The 14162-nt window shown below is 37.5% G+C and overlaps 1 protein-coding gene across 1 annotated transcript in view; it reads left to right on the top strand.

The window, feature by feature from the left end:
• Positions 1 to 8872, top strand: part of LOC150007800 (uncharacterized) — a 223989-nt gene extending 215117 nt beyond the window's left edge. Inside the window, exon 4 of the mRNA XM_090280661.1 lies at positions 8473 to 8872. The gene's annotated coding sequence lies outside the window, so the exon portion shown is untranslated. The remainder of the gene's footprint in view (positions 1 to 8472) is intronic.
• The last annotated feature ends 5290 nt before the right edge of the window (positions 8873 to 14162 follow it).

The following is a 14162-nucleotide window of genomic DNA, read 5'->3' as shown; positions in this document are numbered from 1 at the left end:
TGGCAAGCAGCATTCTGGATTGATAATGATTATTGGACAATGATAAATGCCAATGGTAAACTTAAACTGAACTAGACAGATTTCTGTAGTGCACACAACTACCAATGTAGGTTTTAGTTAGTACTACAGGGTTTGTCTTTTATATAATAATTAGAAAAACATTAGAGGAAAGGACCAGGCACTTCAGCTTCCATTACTGCACTGGGCCCAAGACAAAGTAAAAACCTGGTGCTAAATTTGCAAGTATCTGGGTTCCGTTACCCAAGGATATGTGTGTAAGGGTATAGATGAGGTATAATGTGGAGAACATTTGTTACTTTTTAGGATACTATATCCAAAGGTGAATAGAAGTGTGCACACTTCTAAGTATGCTAATGGACTCATTTGAAATGGCTTTGAGAAGATGGATAAAGGGGCCATTTCCTGAAAGTAAGAAGACCTCTGATGAATAATGAAAATTACTGGGTCTTCTTTGCTTCCTTCTTTCCCTCCTTCCTTCTTTCCCTCCATCTTTCCTTCTTTCCTTCCTTCATCTTTCAATCCTTCCTTCATTGCCTCACTTACCCATTCAACAACAGGACTCCTGTTGCAACTCAATACCTGTCATTAAGAGGAAAGAAAATGTTTACTGTTCTTCCTTACATCTGAGAGAAGGGAAAAGAAAGAATTTCAGAACTCTAGTCAAGATAAAAATCAAGTGCATGATTGTTGTTAATGAGTCTACCAGGGGAGGGGAGGTTCTCATCCAAGCCACCTACACAAAATACCTAAAGTACAATATCTGTTCACTATGAACACACAAGTATACTAGTGAAGAAGTAAAAAAGCAGAAGTAAGAAACAAATGCCAAACTCCTTTTTCGCTTTCCTTTCTTTTTTTGGTAATTTTCTATTTTTGCAAGTGCATTGTAACCAGTTGATGTCTGGTTGTAAGAGTTCCAATGCCTACGATACACGGCATAATATGCCATCTGGGTACGTCTGAGTGTTGCAGGCGGTCAGTCACCTTACTTTTCGGTTTCGAGGTTATGTTCACGAGGAGAACTGCAGCAGGAGGTATCACATTGCACAAGCTCCTGGAGCTTGCAGGAGAATAATGACAGGAATCAATAATGCTGTCTGGGAAATGGCTTAGAATAAAATATTACAGAAGGGCACGAACATCACCCATGGGGAGACTTCAGTGTTGATTAAATATGGCTGCCTCAGCTCTCTTCCACACAGTGACAGATAGTGAAGAAGTGCTTACTTTGGCTTTTATTGCATTTTTCTGAACTAGGGTTACTCAGTAGCGTGAAAACAGGGCTGTGCGTGCCCACTCATTTAACTTTGCTGCACTTGGCTGCCCCCCAAAGGTCAGAACTGCACACACAAGCAAAGAATTCCCCCCATTACACTTCAAGAGAACTCGTAGCTTAAAACAAGTTTCAAACTCTGATTATTTTCAGAGCATTCTTGGGAAAATAAATTAATAAATGAAATAAAATACCCACAGAGAGTTTTCTTTTTCACTAATCCCTACACCCCAAAGGAAACAAAAGGATAGTTCAACAAAATTATTAAATAGAATATGAAGAACTAACAAAATACTCCAAATAAAAATTAGAATTTAAAGATTATCTGGATAAATGTCAACTTTAAATCACATTTGAATGCAAGAAAAAAAGAAAGAGTAAACACAAATGTGTACTCCCCGTGTCAATAAATTGTTCTTTCTTATTTTCTCCATGTGCAAACAACTAAGTTTTGAAAATGTTATCATACACTGCCACAAAAAAATAAAAATAGAAAGAAAGGAAGAAAGAAAACATTTTCCTTCCATTACATCCAAGTCTACTATGAACTTCTCATGGTATTAAGCTTTAAAATATTCAATATAATTTATCCTACCGATCCTTTGTCTTGGCCTTTCAGAAAGCCTAAATCTAAAAAAAATAAAATTATCCCTGAAGCAAAAAAGTGTGGGTGGCAGAGGCATTAGCCTTCAGTAGTCTGGGCACTGATTTCCTCTGTGTGTGAATGCCTGTGTCTCTGCGTTCTCTGTGTTTGGAAACACAGGTCCAGAAATGTTTGCTGCCTACTCAGCTCTGTTATAAACTTGATTGAAACCATTAGCTAGAATGTAATGAATTCCATGTGTCAGTCTTATTTGGTATATTTTTTAAGATAAGATTTTTGGAATACATAATTGTGATACATTCACACTAGATAATTTATGTTTTTTCTTTTTTAACTAGGATTTCGTCCACATATATGTTTTAAACAATCAAATGGATATATTTACATATGAGTTGTTGGCTATGACTCCTGCTTTATAAATTCATACTTTCAGCCACATTTCCAGTATATTGCTCCTTGGAAATTATTGAAGCAGGAAGACAGATTAACTTTTTTTAGACCACTGACACCTAAAACATTTGTTTGATAATTAGACATACTTGAAACTCTTCCTCAAATGTTGCATTCCTTAAAATTTTATAGTAGTTAAACATAAAGCATTTTGTGCTATCAACCTGATTCCCCACAACTCAAGCTTAATGAATGTGTTCTTTTAACAGTTTGTCCTAAAAACAGTCTCTTTTAAATAAATTATCTTTATTCAAAAGTCTGTTTTAGCCAGTACCATGAATGAAAACTGAAGAACAATCTACCAAGATTTGAAAACACTGAAGGATCCTAAATCTACATTAAGTTGGCCACTCCGTAAAGTTTCTAATTCAGATAATTAAGTAAATATAGTAAGTCACATCTTTCACCAAAAGATTTCCTCCAAGGTCACAATTATGCTCCTTTAAAATATGTACATATACAAATAGAAGGAAGTGCAGATCTCTCCTGCCCAGTATGCATTGTCCATTTTTGAGACTCAGACATTCTGAAAGAAAACAATCATTGAAAGTCAATTTTCCATTATTTTACTTTATTTTTTCCTTTTCATTGAATTTATTGTGGTGACATCGGTTAGTAAAATTTTATAGGTTTCAGGTACAAAATTCCAGAATGCATCATCTGTATATTGTGTTGTGTTCACCACCCCAAGTCAAGTCTCCTTCCATCACCCCTTATCCCCCTGTACTCTCTCCTTCCTCCCCCAACTCCCCTTTCTCTCTGGTAACCACCATACTGAGTTGTTTTGTTTTTTGCTTAATCTCTCATTATTTTAATTGGAAAAATTCAAATGTGCCTCATAATAACCCAAAACACCGACCATCTTGTTAACACATGATGATCTCTATATATTAAGTAAAAAACGAGTAAGTTAGACTACAAAATGCAGAAAACATTAATTGCTGGTTCCTGGACAATTAACTTTGCTGCTAACACACAGTTGCTTTGTGTGGAGTAACATGCCCTCCTGAACACCAGCAGCCTTTACACATGATACTGATATACCCATTGCAGTGGGAATATAACACAGGTCTTTTCCCATACGGTGATGAGTTTAGACGAACAATATTTTTCCCCTTTACAAACATCATCTAAACCAGGGGTCCCCAACCCACAGGCCATGGACCAGTACCGGTCTGTGGCTTGTTAGGACCTGGGCCATACAGCAACGGGTGAGTTTGAATGTAATGTGTTTGAATCATTCTGACACCATCTCCCACTCCCCACCTCACCCCAGTCCGTGGAAAAATTGTCTTCCACAAAACCAGTGCCTGGTTCCAAAAAGGTTGGGGGACTGTTGACTAAACAATGGTGTACTGAAGTGATAAGCATGCTTTGTTATTGAAACCAGGAAGCATTCTCCTAGGAAAGTGATAGCCAGGGAGGCCTTTGGCAGAGGGCACCAACATGGTGAATGGGATCCCATCATTCAGTGGGCTGCCCAGGAGCAATGGATTTCCCTCCTACTGGAGAACAGCAAGCCCAACCTGGATGACTTCATGATGGCCACAGCACACAGCCATTGTCATCTGTATTAGTTCCCTGGAGCTGTCATAACGGATTACCACAAACCTGGTAGCTTAAAAAAACAGAACTTTATTTTCTCACAGTTTTGGAGGCCAGTGATCCAAAATCAAGGTGCAGTGGGTGGTTCCTTCCGAGCCTCCGCAAGACACAACATTCTACACCTTCCCCCTAGCTGCACGTGGCTCCTGGCAGCTCTTGTCTTGTAAGAACGTGACTCCAACCTCAGCCTGTGTCTTCACATTTCCTTCTCCCCTCTCTTCTCTTCTAAGGACACTTGTCATGGGATCTAGGGCACACCCTAATCTGTGATGACCTCATCTCAAATTTCTTAATTACATCTTCAAAGTTCCTTCTTCTAAATAAGTTCACATTCTCAGATTCTGGGTGGATATATCTTTTTTGGGAGGTGGGGCAGGACAGTTCTTTGCCACAAGTCTTCATCCACTTCTGCTACTGCCCTGTCAATAAAAGAAAGGACCAAAACTTCATTTACATCTTCACTGGACACAATCTAATGGAACTAATTCTGTAGTTTCTTTAAATGACCACAGTTTACTGTCTAAAAATGGTCTGAAAAAGTGAGAAGGAGCAAGAGGGTCTACTTGGGAGTAACCCTGTGATTGGAACCAAGCAGGGTCTCTCTGGAAATGTATCAAGAATTCCCATGGTTCTTCTGACTTCCTTGTCTAGAAATTGCTTCTAATGTACCCCCGTTAAGTGGTCAACTAGAAATAATTCTAATTGAAAAATAGTATGTGGAAACAAAAGAAAAAAATTGATCCAGAAAGAAAAAAAAAAAAAAACATGTTTGATGGCTCACTAGGTTTTATCGCTTGCAACTAAGATGAAAATTAGGGTACTTAGGTTATGGCCCACCAAGAAAATGAGCTAACAGGCTTGACCCAGGTTTTATTCATGTGTAAAATAAAATTACTACATGATGTTTACAGATGTGTATAGATGTAGAGTTTGTTCATTTTCATAAGCACATATACAATATTTGTATACTTCCTGTGAATCATTTACAAACAAATCTTTATGGCTGTCACTGTCGAAATGTTTTGTTCTTATCAATTGACTTTGCAGTTCTGAGGTTCCCCCACCCTGCTTCTTTTTTTCCTCTTTTTTATTTTTTTAAATAAAATTTTCTTTCAAGTCCTCTACTGTTACCGTGTTTCAGCCATCAAAGTCCCCTCCTAGCCATTTTCATTTACCTTGTGACTCTGACCCTTTGTGAAGCTGAGCATTTTCAGAGTAAACCGATCCTGCAGGTCCCCAAGGATGTTATTCTCATTTATTCACTCAGCCTTTGAATGGAGCAGCCCTCGCCTGGCAGCCGTTCAGCAGACCAAGATTCAAAGAGCACACAATCCTTTTTCTTCCAAGGGCCTTTCAAAACTCAGTCCAAGGTTTGTCGAGGAGCTTTAATGGATGTCAGTCATTTAGCATGTTACATTTCATTCATAGCTGCCAGGGAACGTGATGAGTAGAGGAGGAATAAAAGAAAACAGGCAGACAATGGAGGTAAGGGATAATTTCCCAAGCCTTTTGTGACGTGACATTATAGAGGGCATTTTTGAACTGCCATTACTCATGTTGGGGGAGTTAAAATAGAGGAGTTAATGTGTTTGTATTTAAAGCCCCACCAAAGCCTCCCAAACAACTTCAGAGCCAGGATTTCAGGAAACCAGGGATCAGTTTGAAAAGTGGGTGCCCTGGATATAAGACAGCTGTTTCATGGGGCCCTACCATTTTCCCCAGGTGGGCGATGGAGGGAGGGACCCCTTTTGTGCCTTCTGCACAGTCACTCTGACAGCTCACTCTCCTTTTCTGATCTCCAAAATGTTTGGGAACCATCTCTGGGGACCATCAGTAAGACAGGGAAGTTCAGTGACAGTCCCAGGAGGCAGGAAAGGGGGACGGAGGCGAAGGCTCAGAGCTGTGTACCTCTGTACCTGCCAACTGGTGTGTCACAGGTGGGCTAAAATTACTGACTGGTCAATTATCTGATTAAAGAGAGCCTTTCATTTGAGGCTTTAAAAAAAAATCCAGACTGAAATCTAAACCTTCTAGAAAGTTACCAAAACTTTTTTTTTTTTTTAAACTTGGGCATAATCAACATTTGGGGGTTGGGGGGAGCAATGATAAAAAGGTACAGGGAGAAACACTTTGTTATTGGCTATAGGCCATAAACTGTTCTGGGACTTTCTTTCTTTCTTTTCTTTTCTTTTTCTCTTGGGTCTGTCAGCAATGTTATGAGTTTACTTGGAAGTGCTGGCATCAGATTGGAACTTACCTATCTTCACACACACACACACAGAGAGCTACCAGGATGATGGTACTTTTAAATTAGTAGAATCAATTGGTTAAAAAAAAGGTACCAATGTTCCCCCAAAGCAATTCATTTTTATTAGTTTTACAATTACATTGAAATCCCTTTAAATTATAGAGTTCATGAATTATGCCGCTGTCAGGCAGCATCAGAACTATGTCTTTATGGCTCTTGGAATCCACAGAGGCTGTTGTGGTTTGAAAATAACAGAACAATGCACTGCTGCTTCACTAGCCGGTTAATGGCCTTCCCTGAGTTAAAGGGCCCCAAGCCACCCAGGACAAGCCAGGCTGAGCCACCCGGCCAGGACAGCCTGGCCAGAACCACATAACAACAGAGAAAACTTTCTGCATTCATGATTCAATACCTGCTGAATTGACTTTTTGAAATTTTATTAATCACTTCGCTATAGCTTATGCCGTCCTGCTTTACAAAAAGAAAGAAAAAAAAAAAGACATTACAAAGTTGTGGAGTCAGTACAGAGCGATGCACAGAAAGAAGCTAAAATGCCAGACCTAAACCAAAAATACATTCTTAATCTCTAGACTGAAGGCTGGGCCTGGGGGGAGGGGGCGCTAAAAGAATTGTGCTCCTCTGTTAGAAGAAAAAGAGGATAAAGAAGAGAGAAAGAAGGATGAGGAAAAGAGAGGGAGGAATCAAAGAGAAGAAAGTCTCATCTCCACGGTGTCCATATCTCAGTTTACAAATCTATGACCTGGTCTTCCCACTCATTATGAATGAAGGAGCCACACTGAACAATACAACAGTCATTAATACACTCACAAAAACGCTTTAAAAACCTGTATAAAGATGGATGCTGACAATAGTACATTTTAGTCTTTTCTTTTCCTACTGTTTCTACTCTATAATCCCCCCCAAAATACAAACATATCTGCAACTTTATTTTTTGGTAATTTAACGCAACACTTTCATGATTTTCATTACAGAACAAACACCATTAATGTTTGCCTCTTGCTCTGTCCCCAGTATACCTTTTCCCACACATGGTACAAGGCAGCAGCTTGGCTGATGTATGCCAAACTGGGTCATGAACTATTGCAGTTAGAGTCAGGAATAAACTTGGGGAAAACATTTCTGCAGCAGTTGCTGGTAGTATGATTTAAATGTATTCTACTGTTACTCATCTACTGAACTTGTCCCTTTTTTAAAAAACTTAAGAGATGGCAAAAGGAAGAAAGTTGTAAACTATAAGAACAGAGTAGGAGCGTGTGTGTGTGTGTGTGTGTGTGTGTGTCTGTCTGTCTGTCTGTCTGTTGGGGGAAGCCTCAGTTGTAGGGAGTGAGGGCATAAAAATATCCTGAGCAGGTTATCATAGAAATGAAGAAGGGCCTTAGTTAGGAAGGAGAAAATTTTGTCTGAAGCCCTGACCATGCTTTCTATACGAAATAAACAAAAGTACTGTCATAGATTCTACCTCAGACTAACAAGGACTTTGCAGCTCTGGCTTCTTTTTCCTACCACTTGATGGGTGGACACACAGACCCTGCCCAGAAATCCCAGTGACTGGCCACTCACCATTAAGTCAGCCTGTTCATGATCATTTTAATATTTAGAAAACTATTTGCTCCTGTGAGTCCAAATTTAGCATTTTGTGACCACTGTCATTTGTCTTTAGTCCTATTTCTATGCTGAAAAATCTACATCCTCTTTCATAGAACAACCTTTGAAATTTTTAACACAACCCATTATTTTAACACATTCCCCCAGTTATTCCTTATATGATATGGTTCCCAGGCCATTCAGCATCCTCTCTTTGAACATGTTACAATTTGCTGTCAACTTCTCTCTTAAAAAGTGGTGCCTAGGACTTAATAGTGCACTTTCTATTTGACCCACAGTGAATGAGGTTAGACTAGTAATGTCCTTGATTGGATGCTCTGTTGCAATTAATGGAGTAAATGATTGAGTTAAGCGTTCAGCAGCAGATCCATGTTCTTAGATGACACTTGCACTAAAACCTAAAATATTTTTTACATTTACTACCAAATCAGTTTTTCACTATTCTCCACACAGAAACTGATTGTTTGAATCTAAATGTAAGACTTTTCTTTTCGTTTATACTGTTGAATTTCAACTGCTTTGTTCCTACCAATCTTTCTAGTTTATAAAATACTTTCAGCAAATTATTTTTATTTCCCCACTCATTTCTTTAGCTGAATTCTCCTCTCCTAATTTTGTGGCGTTTGCATTTGTTTTTTATCCAAGGCAATGAGCAGCAGAGAAAAGAACAAGTGCCTTAGCAGATGAAGAATTCCATGAAGTACCTGACAGCCAGCACTCAGAAGGTATTAGCCATTATTATCCTTCCTCTGGCAGGAACCAATTCCCTCTCTCTTAACCATAACTTATAAAGAATTGTTTAAAATAAAAACAGAACACGGAAAAACAGAATTCCTATAAAGGAAGGAGAGCAACCGGAAGACGGAAATAAAGACGCACCCAACTTCTTTACCCTTGAGAAAACCACACTGCTCTCCCGGTGGCCCAGTTCCTGAGTGGCAGTCAGGAGTCTTTTCTACTTCTCGTCCTCAGAGTTCCCTCCAAGATGTGTCGCCATTTGTTCCTGCTTTGCCATCACCACTATTATAATAAATACAAGCAAGAACTAGTGAAGAATTCAGAGTGTAAGTTAAAAGCTTCTGCATTTTATTTCAATAAACAGTGTTCTATAGTATCTGTGTCAGTAAAATGGAAATCCAAAATGAGTGTTAATAAGAATTACTCACTTATGCTTTAGGTAAATAACTGAGTATTTTTATTGTGACATGACAACAAATTATAGGATGTTTGCTGCTTCTTTAAGCATTTGTATCTTAAGCATTTATTTGAAGCAAATTCCCTTCAGTGCAATATCACAAAGTTTAATACTATATAGTTTGAAAAATATTAAAAATATTATCAAAGCAACAACAAAATAATCCTGAAATCTGATAACTGCTTTAACTCTTTTTATTATTTGTTCCTTCAGTATATCTACTTTTATTTTATATTTATATACAAAGTACATACATCATTTTTATAATGTATGCTTCTGATATGTATTAAATAAGTCCAAATAACTAAGGGTTTATAAGGTCATGTACAGTCTCTTCTTGTCTGTATTCTCTAATTGCCTATATATGTGGAGAAAGACAAAGATAAAGTTCATGTTCTAGAAAATAGAATTTGTAATATAGAAGAAATAGATTTTATATTTATAAACTTTAAACCTCTAAAAAAATCTCAAATTATATAGTGAAATTAATTTAGTCAGGACCCTAGAAGCAACTTGAGAGCATAGAAGATATTTATATATCCAAAAACAGATGTAAATTTTACATCTCTAACAATTTCTTATATTTTTCTGCTGTTTGAAGGCACTCAAAAACCTGATTTCTATGAGACTGTCTGATTTTCTACTCATTCATATTTTTCATCTGAAAAATAATTTTATATGAAAAAAATTCTAATTATGCAACATTTAAATTCATGAAAGTGACTTCTTAGTCAGCTTATGAGAAACATACATAGACATGCATGCACACCTTTGGGTATGACACAATAATGTTAATGATTAGTAAAAACACAGGAACATGATATTTTTTAGGAGCCCCAGAGCTGAGAGATAGGGTAGAAAGGGCTCTTTATTATTTCATGGTTCCATATTATCAGTGCCATGGTGGAATCTCCTGAAATAAGCCATGTACCTGTTCTCTGTGCACCTCTATAGTTTCAGACTGGCTGGGCTTCCCCCTGTGACTAGAAGCCCATGAAACTTGTTCACCCATCTGGAGTCCTGTAGTTACTAAGACATCCTGTAAACAGGACTGAATGGAGAACCAGAGTCTTTGTTGACCCAAGTCTTTCCCCTCCATGATGACCGCCTTCTGGGCCACCTGGGAGATAAAGTACATGGGTCCCTTCTACTACATTGGTTTCTGTGTTCACTTACTAATTTTTTTTAATCTTTACCCAAGGATATGTTTACGGATTTTAGAGAGAGAGGAACGGGGGATGGGGAGAGAGAGAGAGAATGTGAGAGCATGAAAAAAGTGAAACATCAATCAGTTAGTTGTCTCCCATAAGCACTGGACCAGGGATTAAACCAAAACCTAGATATGTGCCCTGACATGACTGGGGATCAAACCCACAATCTTTTGGTGTACAGGATGACACTCCAGCCAACAGAGCCACCCAGCTAGAGCTACTATTGTTTTTTGGTTATTTTTTTTTATGACTTTGGTTATCGATTATTTTAATGTTAGCTGACACTAGATAATTTTAATATCTACCTATACAATGATGGCTAAGAAAACCAATTAAGAAAAAATTCTTCCAAGTTAAAACATCTGACCCCACCAAAAAAAGTTTTCAGTTGATATCATTGCACTATGGGGTCATTTGCTTTTATAAACCTGTTTGAGGAAACAGTGGTACCAACCTTTGTTAGCTTTACTTCTGCTCTAAATCTGTTTCAGCCTCATTGATAAGTTAATCTTTTTGACTCATATTCATAATTCTACATATCTAAAAATATTTTCTAAAAAATTAATTATTTACATTTTTCTTTATGAAGATAAGAGAATCTGTTCATGACCTGATTTTTACTAATTCCTATATTCTATGCATGTTATTCTAGATTTAAATATCTCTTTTATAATCTGTATAAATGTTTCACATTTACTTTTTTAAAACTTTTATTCACTTGAATAGTCCCTTATTTTCATTTGATTAAAAAATCTACCTATGCACCTCTGGAAAATAGAATAAACAGGTTACATTTTTTAGAGCTTACAGAGCACAAAACTGGATCCTCTCATTTTTTACTGACAACAATACTATAACATGAATACTATTTTTATACTAACATTCGTCGTCGTCGGCAGCCGTCCGTCTCGAGAGACGATGGTGTAGCTTCTTAAGAGTCTATCTGCACCGCCGAGAATGGTTGTGCAGTCCGACTTGGGAGTGACACGGTATCTGTCTCCTCCCGTGTTGAATCGACATCTTGCGATGACGCTGGAGTGTCCTCTCCAGTGAAGCTGAAGCTACAGAGCCTGGGCAGGGTGATATGGAGGGTCTGCTGTTGCCCATGCAGCAGACCCCCCCTCTCTTCGCAGCTGAAGGGCCCAAGGGAAAGACGGAGTCAATACAGCTTGGCTTCAGGTGCGCCGCAGGAGTTGCCGGTGTTGACTACAACGTCGAACCGCCTTAGGGACTCCGGCTCCGGATTTTCTGTCGGGGTTTACTCCCTTAGCCTTTCCCCTGAAGAGGTATGCTGCAAGGCAGCGGAGGTTTTTTGGAGTCAGAGTTTTCCTTCTCTGATGTGCCCTGACTGGAAGATCGAACCAGCGACACTTAGCTCGCAGGCCGACGCTCAATCCACTGAGCCAAACCAGCCATACTAACATTACAGAATAGGTTATTACACTTCATATGGTTTAAATAATTTTCTCAAAGTCTCATAACTAAAAGTTACAGCACGAGGAGAGAAAGGACAGTTCTGCTCAAAGTAATACTGCTTTCCGTCTATGCCTCCTTCCCTCAAAACAGTTTCTCAAACTCCATAATGGGTTCATATTTAACATCTTCCTTTCTATAGTGCTTACGGTCATCATACTCTACATGAGAAATGCTTGTGTGGTGGGCTGGGGTGGGAAGAAGAGTCAGGGAGGGAGAGAGAGGACTTGTTTTCATATTCCTCAAGGGTTTTGGCAGAGATGATTATTTGCATTAAAAAAGCACAAAAAGAAATGAAAAATATTTAATTTATTGCTAGAAGAAAATATTATCATTGTTATCTGAAAACTTACATAAACATTACAATGTCAAACTCACCTTTACTTTTTTTCTAACATGCATTTCATTAGACCATCTTAAAATTTATTCTAACTACCACACTTTACTTTTTGCATTATTGTGTATTTGAAATGACAGGGTTTACTGCTTTGGCAATTATAGGGAGAATTTAAGCAAAAAACTAAAGTATATTTTACAGAGAAACCAAATTACAGTAGTGATCAGTTGTACACTGATTTAATCTAGACCTCAAAAGAACAACAATAGACCTTAAAATATCAACCTTTTATTTGCCTAGTCAGTTTCTAATCAGTAAAACGACCAAATACACCCTGTATACAATAACATCTAAGGAGATGTTGGCAGAATGTTAGCAAAATATGGCTGTTACAGTGACAGAGTAAAGCTTCTATTTAAAAGAACAGATTCTCAAGACTATTGGATCCTACCATGCTACCGTGTCAGTGACTGTTAATAAAATGTCATCTTGGCATATAATAAGGTGCCATTCTAAATTGTTCTTATTGCTAGATTGAGTTCTTTCACACTGGAAGGCATTTAACAGAATCTTTTTGATCTATACGTCAGAAAACAGAGCTCTAAGTAACTTGCCCAAGGAAACCTAAATAACAAATGGCTGAGCCAGATCCCACACCGGGGCCTCTGGTTCCAGTTCCAATGTGTTTTACCACTTCAGCGAGCTCATGTAAAACTCCAAAACACACATTTTAAACAGGATGTGCAATTTGGAAAATTTACTTTGAATGGTAACCCTGTGCCCTGATTATTTTACATCAGCATTTATCTTTTTAAGTTTCTCTGTCCTGAGGGTTGTCTCTTTTGGATCACTGTTATCTGATTTTTTCTAAACATTGCTGTTTGTCTTTCATGTTATCTCCATAACTGCTTTCAATTTTTAGGCTTTATCTCTATTTATATTGTTATTTTTTTCTATTTTCTATTCTCTGAAAATATCAAATAGCAGGACTTCATTATCAAGAACTTGGATTCTACTTACATAGAAATTGATTTCTCCTGTATAATTTTTATCAAGTTACCTAAGTCTATCATCCTTTTTAATATCTGTTTTGATGTTTGCTTCATAGGCTGTGAGAATGCTGTAGATGAAAAAAAAAGAGAAAAGGATGAGTGTGGTTAAAGAACAAGACTCTGGTGTGTAATCAACATGATTCAGTGGATAAGTAGAATTTCCGATTGTTATATCAGTTTTAAACCAAATATGCATTGCTCAATTCAGGAAGCTTGATTCTTTCAACATGTTTGAACTATTCTCTGGCAGAGAATTAAGTGCTTTGACAACAGAACAAATACCAACTGAGTTTATGGTGTGGTGGAGCCCCAGATCCTCAGAGGTTCTGGAACAAACACAACACACTTTAAGGATTTGCCCCACTGGATATGTAATGCTTATAAATTACTTTTAACATGCTCAGCCAGTGTTTTAGATTTTGATGGTTTTACATATCTCAGAATTAGGGACAGTGAGAAATTTTGAAAAAAACTAACTTGAGTTCAAATTCTAGAGACATTATACACTACCCTTGGGTCCTTGGAGCATTATTTAACTTTCTGAGCCTCACCTATAAATTCTGCATGGTTGTTATGACAATTACAACAAAGTGCTGGTACCTAATGGGGTCCCAATGAGTGATCTGTGGTGATGATGATGTTGCCAAGCTCTCACAATGATTAAAGGAGAAGGAGGTAAAAACCAAGCTTTGGGGTAAGTGCTAAAAGCAGATCACTGATACCAGATAATTTATACCAAAAACTTTGTGAAAATTTTAAAGGGTAACATTTACCAATTATATTTGTCATTCAATAAAAAAATTCTCCAGAAAAAAACAACTATACCGTTTTAATAAGACTGGATCTTCTTTTAAGTCTTCTTAGAAAAGAACAAATCTGACAAATATATAAATATTTATATTTGGCTCTGATATAATAAATAGTTTTTAAAAGCAATTCTATAGAATTTCACAGAAAACTTTTCATACATTAAAATTGGTTTTGCCAGTCTTTGGTTTTGCAGTACCTGATTAAGAAAACATAAAAGTCTCTTGAAAATTCACCACTGGAAATAAAGGAGAAAGAAG

The sequence above is a fragment of the Furipterus horrens genome, unplaced genomic scaffold (genome assembly GCF_987537825.1).
Source record: "Furipterus horrens unplaced genomic scaffold, mFurHor1.1.pri manual_scaffold_6, whole genome shotgun sequence".
In the NCBI taxonomy this organism is placed as follows: domain Eukaryota; kingdom Metazoa; phylum Chordata; class Mammalia; order Chiroptera; family Furipteridae; genus Furipterus; species Furipterus horrens.
The sequence above is the reverse complement of the archived record's forward strand: the minus strand, read 5'-3'. Positions and strand labels throughout refer to the sequence as shown.